General features: G+C 47.7%; 1 pseudogene across 1 annotated transcript; it reads right to left on the reverse strand.

The window, feature by feature from the left end:
* Window positions 1-389: 389 nt before the first annotated feature.
* Window positions 390-6,562, reverse strand: LOC102549747 (MLV-related proviral Env polyprotein-like; annotated as a pseudogene). The gene is made up of 2 exons (XR_015638298.1): window positions 6,451-6,562; window positions 390-3,087 (listed from the first exon to the last, which is right to left on the reverse strand). The product of XR_015638298.1 is annotated as an MLV-related proviral Env polyprotein-like (transcript).
* Between the last annotated feature and the right edge of the window lie 6,168 nt (window positions 6,563-12,730).

Below are 12,730 nucleotides of genomic sequence, written 5' to 3' on the forward strand. Positions count from 1 at the left end.
CTGGGCAGAGACATTTACATATTATAAACTCATTCAGGCTCCACTTTCTGAAATCCACAGAACTTTTCACTGAGGAAATGGAGGCTCAGAAAGTTGACAGCTCCCTCTGGAGACTACACAGCCAGGAGTTTGATATGAATCATTGCCCCAAGCACCACTCTTAACCAGCTTGGGAAGGGGACTTTCTGGGAAATGCCTCCCTAGGAAATTCTATCTTTTTGCAAACCTCATAGGGTAAAACTTTACAACCCTCCATAGCGTGGGCCAGGATCCAAGCTGTGTGGAATTGCTCACTGTTCCCAGGCTACGAATCTTGAAAAGTTCTCAGGGAGAACTTTCCCTCGGGATGGAGACCCTCCAACTCAATGACCAGACCGAGACCACAGGATGCAATCAGCAAGAGGATTTGGTTTATTGTCGGGATACACAGGCACCTGTGGGCGCTTCAGTCACTCGGGGGACTGGTGCGCCCCACGGAACCAAGGATGGGCTTTTTATAGGATTCTGGGGAGCAGAAGCAAGCATACAGAAGCAGATGTATGGTTACAGGGATATAATTGGTGGATTCTAATGTGGCAAGGGTTCAGCCCAGGGGCAAGTTTCCTAGCTACCTTCCTGGAACATAACGGCTGACTCGGCCCCCCACCAGGGTGTGGGACCTCTCTCGGGGCTTTTCTCATTGTCAGGTGCTCAGCCGCAGTCGTCCTGTTGCCAGGCCTTCAACCAAACACATCTTGCTTGGCAGCCGCTGTGTACTCAGTGTTCTAACCTTTCCCTGAACCAGTCATCTTAAGTACAGCCTTGCAAAATGGCGTTACTGCTGCTAAGCTGGGGTCTTTCATTCCCCCATTTTTTTTGCTAACTTTGAGTGAAATCTTTCACTCGACTTGGTCAAGAAATTTCTGTCTCTTGTTGTCTCAGCCTATGGTACTGCTGCGTCAGTACGAGGGTCTGAATGACTGAAAGTCTATCCCTCATGAACTGTACCAGCCTATTAAGGATGCAGGGTCCAAAAAGAAGAATTAGGAGAAGAATAAGTAGGGGTCCCGTCAGGGTAGACAGGAGGGTAGCAAACCAAGGGGATCGGTTAAACCACCCCTCGAACCATCCCTGTTGGGAATCAAACAGTTTTTGTCTTTGGGCCAGGCGTTCTCGAAGCTTAGCCATATTATCTCTTACTATTCCAGTATGGTCTGCATAGAAACAGCACTCTTCTTTTAGAGCAGCACATAATCCACCCTCGCGGAGGAACAACATATCTAGCCCTCGTCTATTTTGGAGGACCACTTCAGACAACGATGTTAAGGACTTTTCTAATGCACGCACAGACTCTTCTATAGCTTTAAGATCTGCATTCATGGCTGCTTGTAACTGACGGAAATGACCAGTTTCTATGAGTGCAGTGGTCCCGGTCCCTATACCCTCGGCCACTCCCCCCAAGGTGATTCCTCCTAGGAGTAAAGCTAAAGTCAGGGTGGCAGGCTCTCGTCGGAAACGAGTCTGTCTCTCGAAAAACGAGTATATATACTCGGATTCATGGTAGGTGACTTTGGGCCAAATTTCTACTAATACACAATAGTCAGAGGATTGGTTGAGGACTGTGGCTGAGATGCAGGGTGTTAGTCCGGTATTGCAGGCCCAGTAAGTGCCTTTTGGGGCTGCCAGGAAGTAATTCCCGATGGGAATCTTCTGAGTGGTGTTGCAGAGGGTCTGGTGTGTGGGGGGTACATTCCCCAAGCAGAGCCCTCGTCCCGAGACCTCGGGCAGAGTTAGTTTGTGGCTGGGGGTATTGGCACAACTGTCTGGGGCAGCAGTCAGGTTGGTATAATTTCCAATGACTGCCACTCCTTCATAATAGGGCGGACTGGAAACGAGACACAACCAGCACTCCTGAGTCCTAAAAGGGTCTGAATAGTTGAGAGCCAGATATGCACCAGCCACCAAATTGAATAATCGATCCTCGGTGCCTGGCGACGGGGAGATCAAAATGGTGGAGCCCCCCGTTGTGGAGAAGGGGCTTGTAGGGGTACTACGCGGGGCCTGGGTGACCTTAGGCAATGATGGGGGTTGGGCTTGTGCCGGGAGCGAGGGAGGCTTCTGATCTGGTAGAACTAGGTTGGGTCCAATGGGTCGAGTGGCCAGGGGAGAGACTTGTCTATTTAGAGAGAACAGACCCACCGGATCGGTCCCTGTGACGTATAAGCGCAGGCCCCAAGATTTGGGCCCGTCCCAGGTCGCTCTTCTACCTGAGTCGGTGAAGTGGAGGACGAGGGGATTGCATTTCGCACCCCGTTTACACAAGGTGTAAGGAAGCCGACCGTCTCGTTTCAGAGTTATCAGGTCCCAAGATGAGGATGGCTTCCAATACGCATCCCCAGTAGTCTCACATCCCCACTGGGCACAGTACCCACTCCCCGGCCCTCCGCACTGCCGGCTCACTCTGTGTCCAGGGCAAACGTAGATCTCTTTGCTGTGGGAAGCCAGACTGCAACCATAGTAGGTGGTTGAGGGATGCCAATTATGGGTAGTGCCAGGCTCCCACTTGTAGTCTATCACATCACAAAGGTCAAAGTATAAGGGAGGGAAGGCATCGGCCAGCGTCCCCCTTACGGAGGTAGCATTAGCCAGCCTTCCTGTCATGAGATTAGTGACTGTCCAGGTAATGTTATAAATGTGGTGGGGGCTTATTTCCCCACTGACTCTAGGCCACAAAAGGACTAGGAGGAGCCACGTAGGAGTTTTAACTTTAAGGGGTTTGGAGTGCGCTGAACTCTCCATGTCTGGGGTGTAGTGTTGTGATTAGTCAATTCCTCAGACCGGACTGCCTTGACGTGTGATGCGTGGATCCAAGCCGTGACTCCGTCTACCTTTAGGGCGGTCGGGGTAGTCAGGAGGACGGTGTAGGGTCCTTTCCACCGTGGCTCGAGATTCTTGGTCTGGTGTCTGCGCACCCACACGGTGTCTCCAATCTGGAACGGGTGTAGCACCACCGGATGCTCAAGCTTGTCCTGGTAAGCAGCGGCCAAAGGTCTCCAGACGTCTCTCTGCACAATCTGTAGGGCCTGTAAATGGGCCCTCAGAGAAGGGCTGTCAGCAAAATCAGCAATGTTTGAATCAAAGAAATGGACAAATGGGGGTGGTGCTCCATACATTATTTCAAAAGGAGTTAGACCATGGGGGCCCAGGGTATTCCGGGCCCGATATAGAACTAGGGGAAGGAGGGCCACCCAATCCTTTGAGCCAGTTGCAAGCGTAAGTTTGGATAAAGTCTCCTTAATTGTTCTATTCATGCGTTCTACCTGACCTGAACTCTGGGGTCTATAGGCACAATGTAATTTCCAATCAATCCCCAGCAATTTGGCCACCAACTGACTTACTTGGGAGACGAAAGCGGGCCCATTGTCCGACCCAACGCTTGAGGCATGCCATACCTGGGAAAGATTTCCTCGAGGAGCTTCTTGGTGACCATTTTTGCAGTCTCGTGCTTTGTGGGGAAGGCTTCGACCCATCCTGAGAAGGTGTCTACAAACACTAGGAGATACTTGTATCCATACATACCTGGTTTAATTTCAGTAAAATCAATTTCCCAATGGATGCCGGGACGGTGTCCTCTAGGACGAACTCCTTGTCCAATCATGGTCCTTCCCGGGTTTACCTGAGCGCACGCTTTGCAACTTTCAGTCACCTTTTGTATCGCTTTGTCCCGATTCAAAAAACACAGATTTATCTCTTCCCGATCTAGTAAGGTTTTCATCTTCTTAAACCCCAAATGGGTTAATTTATGTAAAAAGGAGATCAATTCAAAAGTCATTTTTATTGGCATAACTGTCTTTCCTTTGTAGACCCACTGTTTTAGTTGAGGGTGGTAGATGGCCCCCATTTTTTCTAGGAGCTCTATGTCCTCATGGGCATAAACCCAACTGGTTTGTCCCACTGGTGGGGGCGTGGGTTGGTCTGGGCTATTTAAGGGCAAGATTTGTTTGCTCATGGCTGCTTCTCGCGCCGTGGCATTGGCCAGCCGGTTTCCTCGTTCCTCTGGGTTGTGCCCTTTCTGGTGTCCTGGACAATATATAATACTCAGTCTTTTGGGCAAGAATAGGGCTTCTAAGAGGGCCAGAATTTCAGCCTTATTTTTAATATCTTTATCCTCAGATGTGAGCAGCCCCCGCCTCCGGTAGATCTCCCCGTGGATGTGTGCCGTGGCAAAGGCATAACGGCTGTCTGTATATACATTTAGCCTCTTACCTTTTGCCATCTTGAGCGCCTGAGTCAAGGCGATGAGTTTAGCCCGTTGTGCGGAGGTACCAGCAGGCAGGGCTTTCGCCCAAATCACTTTGTCCTCCGTAGTGACCGCAGCTCCAGCCTTTCGCTCTCCCTCTGCCAAGAAGCTGCTGCCATCCGTGTACCATGTGTGGTCAGCATTCTGAAGAGGCTGGTCCGATAGGTCCGGCCTGGTTCCATGTACTTCTGCGAGGATTTGTAGGCAGTCATGCTGTTCTGCCTCCTCTGGTAGAGGAAGCAAGGTGGCAGGATTGAGGGCGACTACGGGCCCAAACTGAACCTGTTCTGCATCCAGTAACAAGGCTTGGTAGTGGGTCATGTGGGAATTAGAGAGCCAGCGGTCTGGGGGCTGCTTTACCAAGGCCTCCACTGCGTGGGGTGCTAGGATGGTGAGTGGCTGTCCCAAAGTCAATTTTCCAGCGTCCTTGATCAGGACAGCAATAGCAGCCACCATCCTTAGGCACGGTGGCCAGCCGGAGGCCACAGGGTCCAATTTCTTAGACAGGTAGGCTACAGGGCGTTTCCAGGGTCCCAACCTTTGTGTTAGGACCCCTTTAGCATACCCCTGTTTCTCATCGATGAACAGTTCAAAAGGTTTGCAGGAGTATGAGGGTGGGATGCTGAACCCTAAAGTCAGCTAAGTCCTGATGTAAGGCCTCATCAAAGAGCGTTGGGCTGTTTTTAAACCCTTGAGGCAGTCTTGTCCAAGTTAATTGTCCTGAAAGCCCTATTTCAGGGTCTTTCCACTCAAAGGCCAATAAGGGTTGGCTTTTCGGGCTCAGCCGGAGGCAAAAGAAGGCATCTTTCAGGTCCAAAACCGTATACCAAGTATGTGTAGGGGGCAGTGTACTGAGCAAATTGTAAGGGTTTGGAACAGTCGGATGAATATCTTCTACCCTCTTGTTGACCTCTCTCAAGTCTTGTACTGGCCTATAATCTCCAGTGCCGGGTTTCTTAACAGGCAGAAGAGGCGTATTCCAAGGCGACCGGCAGGGGACTAGGATGCCTTGATCCAGAAGCCTCGTAATGTGAGGCCTTATACCTTGATAAGCTTCATGTGACAGGGGGTATTGTTTTATGGAGACTGGAGTTGTAGTGGCCTTTAACTGTATAATTAAGGGGGGCTGTTGGAGCGCCAACCCCATCCCACCAGTCTCTGCCCAAGCCAGTGGAAAATTCGTTGACCCAAGTGTCTATTTCTAGGGATTGTGGCTTGTCCTGTCCCGGTTCATATAGTCTATATTCATCCTCTAATTGTAGGGTTAGAACTTGAAGGGGAGTTCCATGGGGGCTAGTTATTCGGGCCCCTCCTTCCTCAAAATGAATTTGTGCTTTTAGTTTGGTGAGCAGGTCACGGCCCAGCAGAGGGTACGGGCAGTCCGGAACATGTAAGAAGGAATGGGTCACCTTACCGGTAGCCAGCTGAACCCGGCGGTCCGTAGTCCATCGGTATTGTTTCTCACCAGTAGCTCCTTGTACCCAGGCCGTCCGGTCGCTGAGTTGTCCTGAAGCTTGGGTGAGGACTGAATGCTGGGCTCCTGTGTCTACCAGGAAAGTAACCGGCTGCCCCCCAACTTTAAGCGTTACCCTGGGCTCGGGGGCTCCTGGCCCTGACCTCCCTAATCTTTATCTAGAGCCAAGAGGGAGGTTCGTGGTCGAGGCTTTCGGGGTCCGCCAGGCTTCTTGGGGCACTCTCTGGCCCAGTGCCCTTTCTCTTTGTAATAGGCACATTGATCTTTATCCAGCTTCAGCCCCTTTTGAGCTCCCCCCCATCTCCCTTCCTTTCTTGGCCCTGAACTACGGCGGCCAAGATTCGACTCAATTCTTTGTTTCTTTTTTATCTCTCTCTTATTAAAAATCTTTTTAGCTTCTTTAAGTAAATCATGTAATGTATAGCCCTGCAAATTTTCTAACCTCTGTAACTTAGTCCTGATATCTGGAGCAGCCTGCCAGATGAAGGACATAGAGACACTCGTCATTTGTCCTGGGTCATCTGGGTCATAGGGAGTGTACATACGGTAGGCCTCCTTAAGTCTCTCTAGAAAGGCGGAGGGAGTTTCCCCTGCTTCCTGTAATACCTGTTTACCTGAGCCAAATTAGTAGGGCGTCGTATAGCCCCTCGGAGACCCGCTAGAAGCAACTGGCGATAAAGGCGTAGGTGTCCCTTACCTTCAGCTGTATTAAAATCCCAGTTTGGTCTCTTAAGTGGGAATGCAGCATCAATTTTCTCAGGCAGCTGGGTGGGACGCCCATCATCTCCCAGAACATGCTTTCTGGCCTCTAGGAACACTCTTTGTTTTTCTTCTGAGGTTAAGAGGGCCTGTAAGAGCTGTTGGCAGTCATCCCAAGTAGGCTGGTGGGTAAGTAAAACAGATTCTATTAGGTCGGTGAGTGCCACCGGATCTTTGGAGAAAGAAGGGTTGTGTTGTTTCCAATTGTAAATGTCAGCTGCTGAAAACGGCCAGTATTGGGTCTGGCCACCGGTTCCCTGTCTAAGTGGGAAAGCCTGGGAGGTTGAATCTGGCATCACCTCGCGCTTATTGCGCAATCTCCCTGCGACAGGGGAGAAACCCTTATCAGACTGTGGCCGGGCAACTGATCTGGCCGGCGGCTCTGCCTCCTCCGTTTCAGCCGGGCCTGTAGGTAAACGATATGGGGGAGGAGGATCTTCAGAGAGAAGATCTATGAGAGGGGAGTTTGGGTCTGCCGGGAGGACAGGTTTCTTCTAAGGAAGATTAGGACACAGAGAAAACAAACAACACCAACAGTCAAACAAACAACAGACAGGCGTGCTGCACGGCTTTGGTACCAAACTGAAAGCAAAAAGTCAGATGGAGGTGGCAAAGGTCCGGGGCCCTCTGAAAGCCAAAAATACAGACAGAGGTGCCGTAAGTCCGGATCCTCCTCCTCTAACCAGAGTCCCAGATTGAGCCCCGAAAAGTCGGGCCCCTAACACCCTTGGAACGTCTTCCAGGGCTGCGGGGCGAGAAGTCCGAGCTCGTCAGCTCCTTCTTCGTCCCGCCCAAATTCCAAACAACCTGGCTGAGCGCTCACAGAACAGACAGAATAGCGCAGAATGAGACAGAATCAGACAGACGCCGGCCGGCTTACCTCCCAGTGGGTGGTCGGTGGTCCCTGGGTGGAGGATCTCCTTTCCCGGCCAACGCACCAAATTGAAAAGTTCTCAGGGAGAACTTTCCCTCAGGATGGAGACCCTCCAAGTCAATGACCAGACCGAGACCACAGGATGCAATCAGCAAGAGGATTTGGTTTATTGTCGGGATACACAGGCACCTGTGGGCGCTTCAGTCACTCGGGGGACTGGTGCGCCCCACGGAACCAAGGATGGGCTTTTTATAGGATTCTGGGGAGCAGAAGCAAGCATACAGAAGCAGATGCATGGTTTCAGGGATATAATTGGTGGATTCTAATGTGGCAAGGGTTCAGCCCGGGGGCAAGTTTCCTAGCTACCTTCCTGGAACATAACGACTGACTTGGCCCCCCACCAGGGTGTGGGACCTCTCTCGGGGCTTTTCTCATTGTCAGGTGCTCAACCGCAGTCGTCCTGTTGCCAGGCCTTCAACCAAACACATCTTGCTTGGCAGCCGCTGTGTACTCAGTGTTCTAACCTTTCCCTGAACCAGTCATCTTAAGTACAGCCTTGCAAAATGGCGTTACTGCTGCTAAGCTGGGGTCTTTCAATCTGAATATGAGGTCCCTGTACTGAAGCCCACAGGTATGGGTAGTAAGCATTCACCTTTGTGAACTTATTTACACATAGATGAGGTGCAGTATATGCCTCAGTCTATAATGTGGTCCATTAATGATTGAAACGTCATTAGATGGCACAAGACTCTAGCTCCCTGTAGATGAAGAGAAAGGAGGTTGGGCTGGCGGCATAGGGCTGCAATCCCTGTACCTCTGTAGGCTGGAGCAGGTGGATCACAACTTCACAGTCTGCCTAGCAATTTAGTGAGACTGTGTCTCAAATATTAACAGGTTAACAATGGGGTAGGGTGAGGACATAGCTTAGTGGTAGAACAGGTTTCCCTAACATGGATGGGGCCCTGGATTCAGTCACCAATATTGTAGAAGGAGAGAGAAACAGAGAGAGGGAAAGAAGGAGAGATAGTAAAAAATATGATTTGGCTTGCTTTGGTAAGATGGATATGTAGGGCCTGTGGGAAAGCTGCTAGACAGTGGTTCTTGCTTCATACACACATTGGTGGTTTGAATAGGAACGGCCCCTTTAGACTCATATGTTTGAATACTTTGGTCCATAGGGAGTAGCACTAAAAGGAGTTGTGACTTTGTTGTAGGAAGTGGACTTTGAGGTCTCAGGAGCTCAAGAGAGTTCTTTGCCTACAGATCCAGATGTAGGACTCTCAGCTCCTTCTCCGGCATCATGTGTGCCTGCACGCTGCCATGCTTCTAGTCATGATGATGATGGACTGAGCCTCTGAACTGTAAGTCAACATTTATAAGAGTTGATATGGTCCTGGTGTCTCTTCGCAGCAATAGAAACCCTAAGAAAGACAGATGTTGTACCAGGGACCTGGGTATCACTGTGATAGACCTGACTGTGCTTTTGTTTTGAGGAATGTGGACATTGGAACTTTGGATTAGAAACACAACTGAATACTTTAAGCAGAATTTAATGGGTCACTGTGATTGATGGCTATTCCCAGTTTTCAACTTGACTATATCTTGAAAAAAACTACAATCCAGAAATGAAGGAAACATATCTGACCCAGATCTTGAGGCTGGAAGACACACAGCTTTAATCCAGAATTATAAAGATCTCGTGAAAAGATAAAGAAAGGCTTAGGTCTCGGCATGGTGGTAGACACCTTTAATCCTAGCACTTAGGAGATAGTGGCATGCAGAACTCTGAGTTCACAGTCAGTTTACAGAGCAAGGTTCCAGGACAGTCAAGCTTAGGCAGTGAAGGGTGTAGCAGAACAGGGAGCCATGTTCCAGCCTGAACAAGCAGCAGAACTCAGTCATATGGCTCTGGCTTTAGAGTCAAGAGCAGAAGGGGTTACTGGGACAGTTGATCTGGTTAAATGGAGCTAAGCAATTAGTGGTGATTAAGAAGAGATCAGTATCACTGAGGTGAAGTCTTCTGGGATGTATTTTCTGAGAGCACAAAGAAGCTGTGCTCCAGACATAGTCAAGGATGTACCTGGTTCTGCATCTGGAGTTGGTAATGTATAAGAGTCACCCAGGTGGTACTGGCTTTGAAGGCATGAGGAATCATGAAGAGCAGTGGCAGCTTGGAACTATGAGATGCCAGAACCATGGGCTATCTGCTAAGGAAAGATGCTAACAAGTGAAAGAGCCAGCGTTGGGGTCAATCTGAGACCAGTAGGAAAATTCCACCACAAACCTCTGAGCACAAAAGACCCCTCCCTTCCAGGAGGAGTAGAGTTAGTTTAGTTCCCAGAATAACTACAAGCCGACTCTCAGACAAAGCCAACTGTGACTCCCCAACTGACCGCCCTGGAAAGTCCTGGATGGTCCACTGACCACCAGTCAGTTTGAAAGTCGATTCACCCCACCAATACTACCCTGCCTAGTTACCATTGTTCAAACTCTGCCCGTGTTGTTTGAAATCTGCCTCTATCAAAGGCTTAAGGTCATCTCTCTCCCGAAGTGAGGTGACCCCAGCGTGTTGGAACAATAAAGCTCCTCTTGTTTTTGCATCGGTCACTGCCTCTGTGAGTCTCATTTAAGGGGTCCCAAAAGAGGTTCATTTCTGACCTCACACAAGGAATAGAACCAGCCCAAGAGAAAGAAGGGCGTTGCAGTCATCAAAGCTGAAGAGAGTTGAACATCAGACATGGAGATGTGGAGGTTGGGCTTTTAAGTCTTGCTTTGGTCCAGCATTTCCTTACTATGACATTTGGCATGGTAATGCATATCTTGTACCATGATATATTGGAAATAAGTGATCTGCTTTTTTATTTTGACTTTACAAGGGATTATAGTTAAGAGATTTCATGACTCTCAGAAGGGAATTTGAACTTTGGACTTTTAGCAATGTTGAGACTGTTACGGACTATGGAAACTTTTGAAGTTATACTAAATGTATTGTGCATTATGCTATGGCTAAGTATGGGCCCCATAGGCTCATGTATTTGAACAAGCCATTGAGGGCCAGGGAGTGGAATGTTATGGTTTGGTTATGCTTGATCCAATGGGAAGTGGCGCTATTAGGAGATGTGGCATTGTTGGAGTAGGTAGGTGTGGCTTTGTCTGAAGAAGTGTGTTACAGGGTGGGGGATGGTCTTTGAAGTCTTTATGCTCAAGCTTCACCCTGTGTGGAATTACAGACCCTCTTTTCTTAGCTGCCTGTGGAATAGTATCTTCCTGGTTGCCTTCAGATCAAGATGTAGAACTCTTGGCTCCTCCAGCACTGTGTCTGCCTGGATGCCCACCATGCTTTCAACCATGATGAAAATGCACTAAACCTCTGAAACTGAAAGCCATGCCCAATTAAAAGTTGTCTTTTATAAGAGTTGCCTTGGTCATGTGTCTCTTCGCAGCAAGGAAAACCTAACTAAGACAGCCAAATTAATAGGAGCATCAAGGACATTGAGGCTTTAAATTATGGGGACAAGGCTCAAAATATTTCAAGGAAGAAAAATTTCAGAATGTGACCTAGAGATTGTTTTTGTGATAGTCTTGTGTAGAATGTTGCTGCTTTCTGCTCTTGTTTAAAAAAGTCTGCCTGCAGGTAAATTGAAGAGTTTTGGATTAATCACATTTTCAGAGGAGATATCAAAACAGCCCAGTATTGACTCTTGTCCTTTGGTTATTAGTAACCACACTTATGAAGATTTATAATGAAAAGGAGCAGGTTGAGCAAGGAAAATTACAAAATGTCTAATTTTATTAAATGAGGTGGGAGGTGAAAATAGTAAAGAGGTTCTTTGATTCCTCCCCCAACCCCAGGACCATCTTTGCTGAGCCTGAGGCTGAGAGTTCACTGACTCCTTACCAGCCTGAAAAAGTCAAAACAAACAAAAACTGAAATAAACAAAAACTTTGAGAAGAGACTCTAATGTTCATTTCTAAGAGAAAGAAAAGGGAGAGAACTAACTTTCCATTGATCTTAAGAAAAAAAAAACTTGACTTCACTATTGTCAGTGTTCTCAATACTTATACTTTTTCAGGATGTGTGATCACATAGTATTCCAAGCATCTTTTTTTTTTTAAAAAGCTCACAAGTTCAAACACGTACTCAAGCCATAAATTGAATAAGAAGTAAAAAGAAAGATGTTTACATGAGTTTCCTTTAAGACTAGTTATCTGCCACTAGCTCCACAGGTTCATTAAAAGTTAAAAACTATAATTCTTATGTCTAAGTAACATGATATGTCAAGAGGCATACATATCATCTGTCTAGCATCTCATTAGTATTGAAGTTTTGTATAGATAAATCCAGTCAATATGTTTTCTTCTGTCCTTGTTCCTACAATAAACTGTTCATTTCCTTTTATGACATTTAGTTATCAGATAATGGTTTTTGCATCCTAAAGGAATATTTTCCTTCATCGTAAATCTGTCTCAAGGCTGCTTTCTATCTTAGTGCAAATAGCCCATGACACATGAAGGCTGACAGAATCCTAATTGCAGTTTTCAAATTATAGAGGGCCCAAAATTGCTTGTATATATTTTAGGAATTCTATAGAATTACCATTCAGAATTAAGAAATCATCTATTTGTCTGCCTAGCATTGCTACAAAAGAGTACATTTTCATTGATCTGCTGAAAATCTGCCCAATAGGGTGGGCTGATGCCCAGGAATTGTTATATTAATTTAATAATGACAGGAAAGGCATATCAGCTGCAAGAATCAATCCTGAGTCGTAGTCTCTTGGGGCCTTGCTTCCCAGGGCTCATCCATCGAAGGTCATGCAAAAATGATAGACCATCTCAGGAAAGTCATCCAGTAGCCTTCTCCTATTCTAGATGGCTTCTTACGGAGCATCACTGTGGGAGTGGACTTTGAGATTCTATGCTCAAGCTCTGCCCAGTGTGGAAGAGAGTCCTCTCCTGGCTGCCTTCAGATCAAGATGTAGAACTCTTGGCTCCTCCAGCAATAAAATCCAAACTAAGACATCTACGATGGGAACTTTTGAAGTTTGACTGAATGCATTTCTGCATTATCTTATGGCTACAAGCCTCTGGGGAACAGGGAGTGGAATGTGACGGTTTGAGTAGGAATAGACCCCATAGACTCATGCGTTTGAATACATGGTCCATAGGGAGTGGCACTATTAGGAGGTGTGGCTTTATTAAAGTAGGTGTGGCTTGATTGGAGGAAGTTTCTAGGGGTTGGACTTAGGTCACAGAAGCTCAAGTCAGATCTCTGCCTGAAGATCCAGATGTAGAACTCTCAGCTCCTTCTCCAGCACTGTCTGCCTGTGTTCTGTTATGACAG

This window comes from Rattus norvegicus, chromosome 15 (genome assembly GCF_021556685.1).
Source record: "Rattus norvegicus strain SHRSP/BbbUtx chromosome 15, alternate assembly SHRSP_T2T, whole genome shotgun sequence".
Lineage (NCBI taxonomy): Eukaryota > Metazoa > Chordata > Mammalia > Rodentia > Muridae > Rattus > Rattus norvegicus.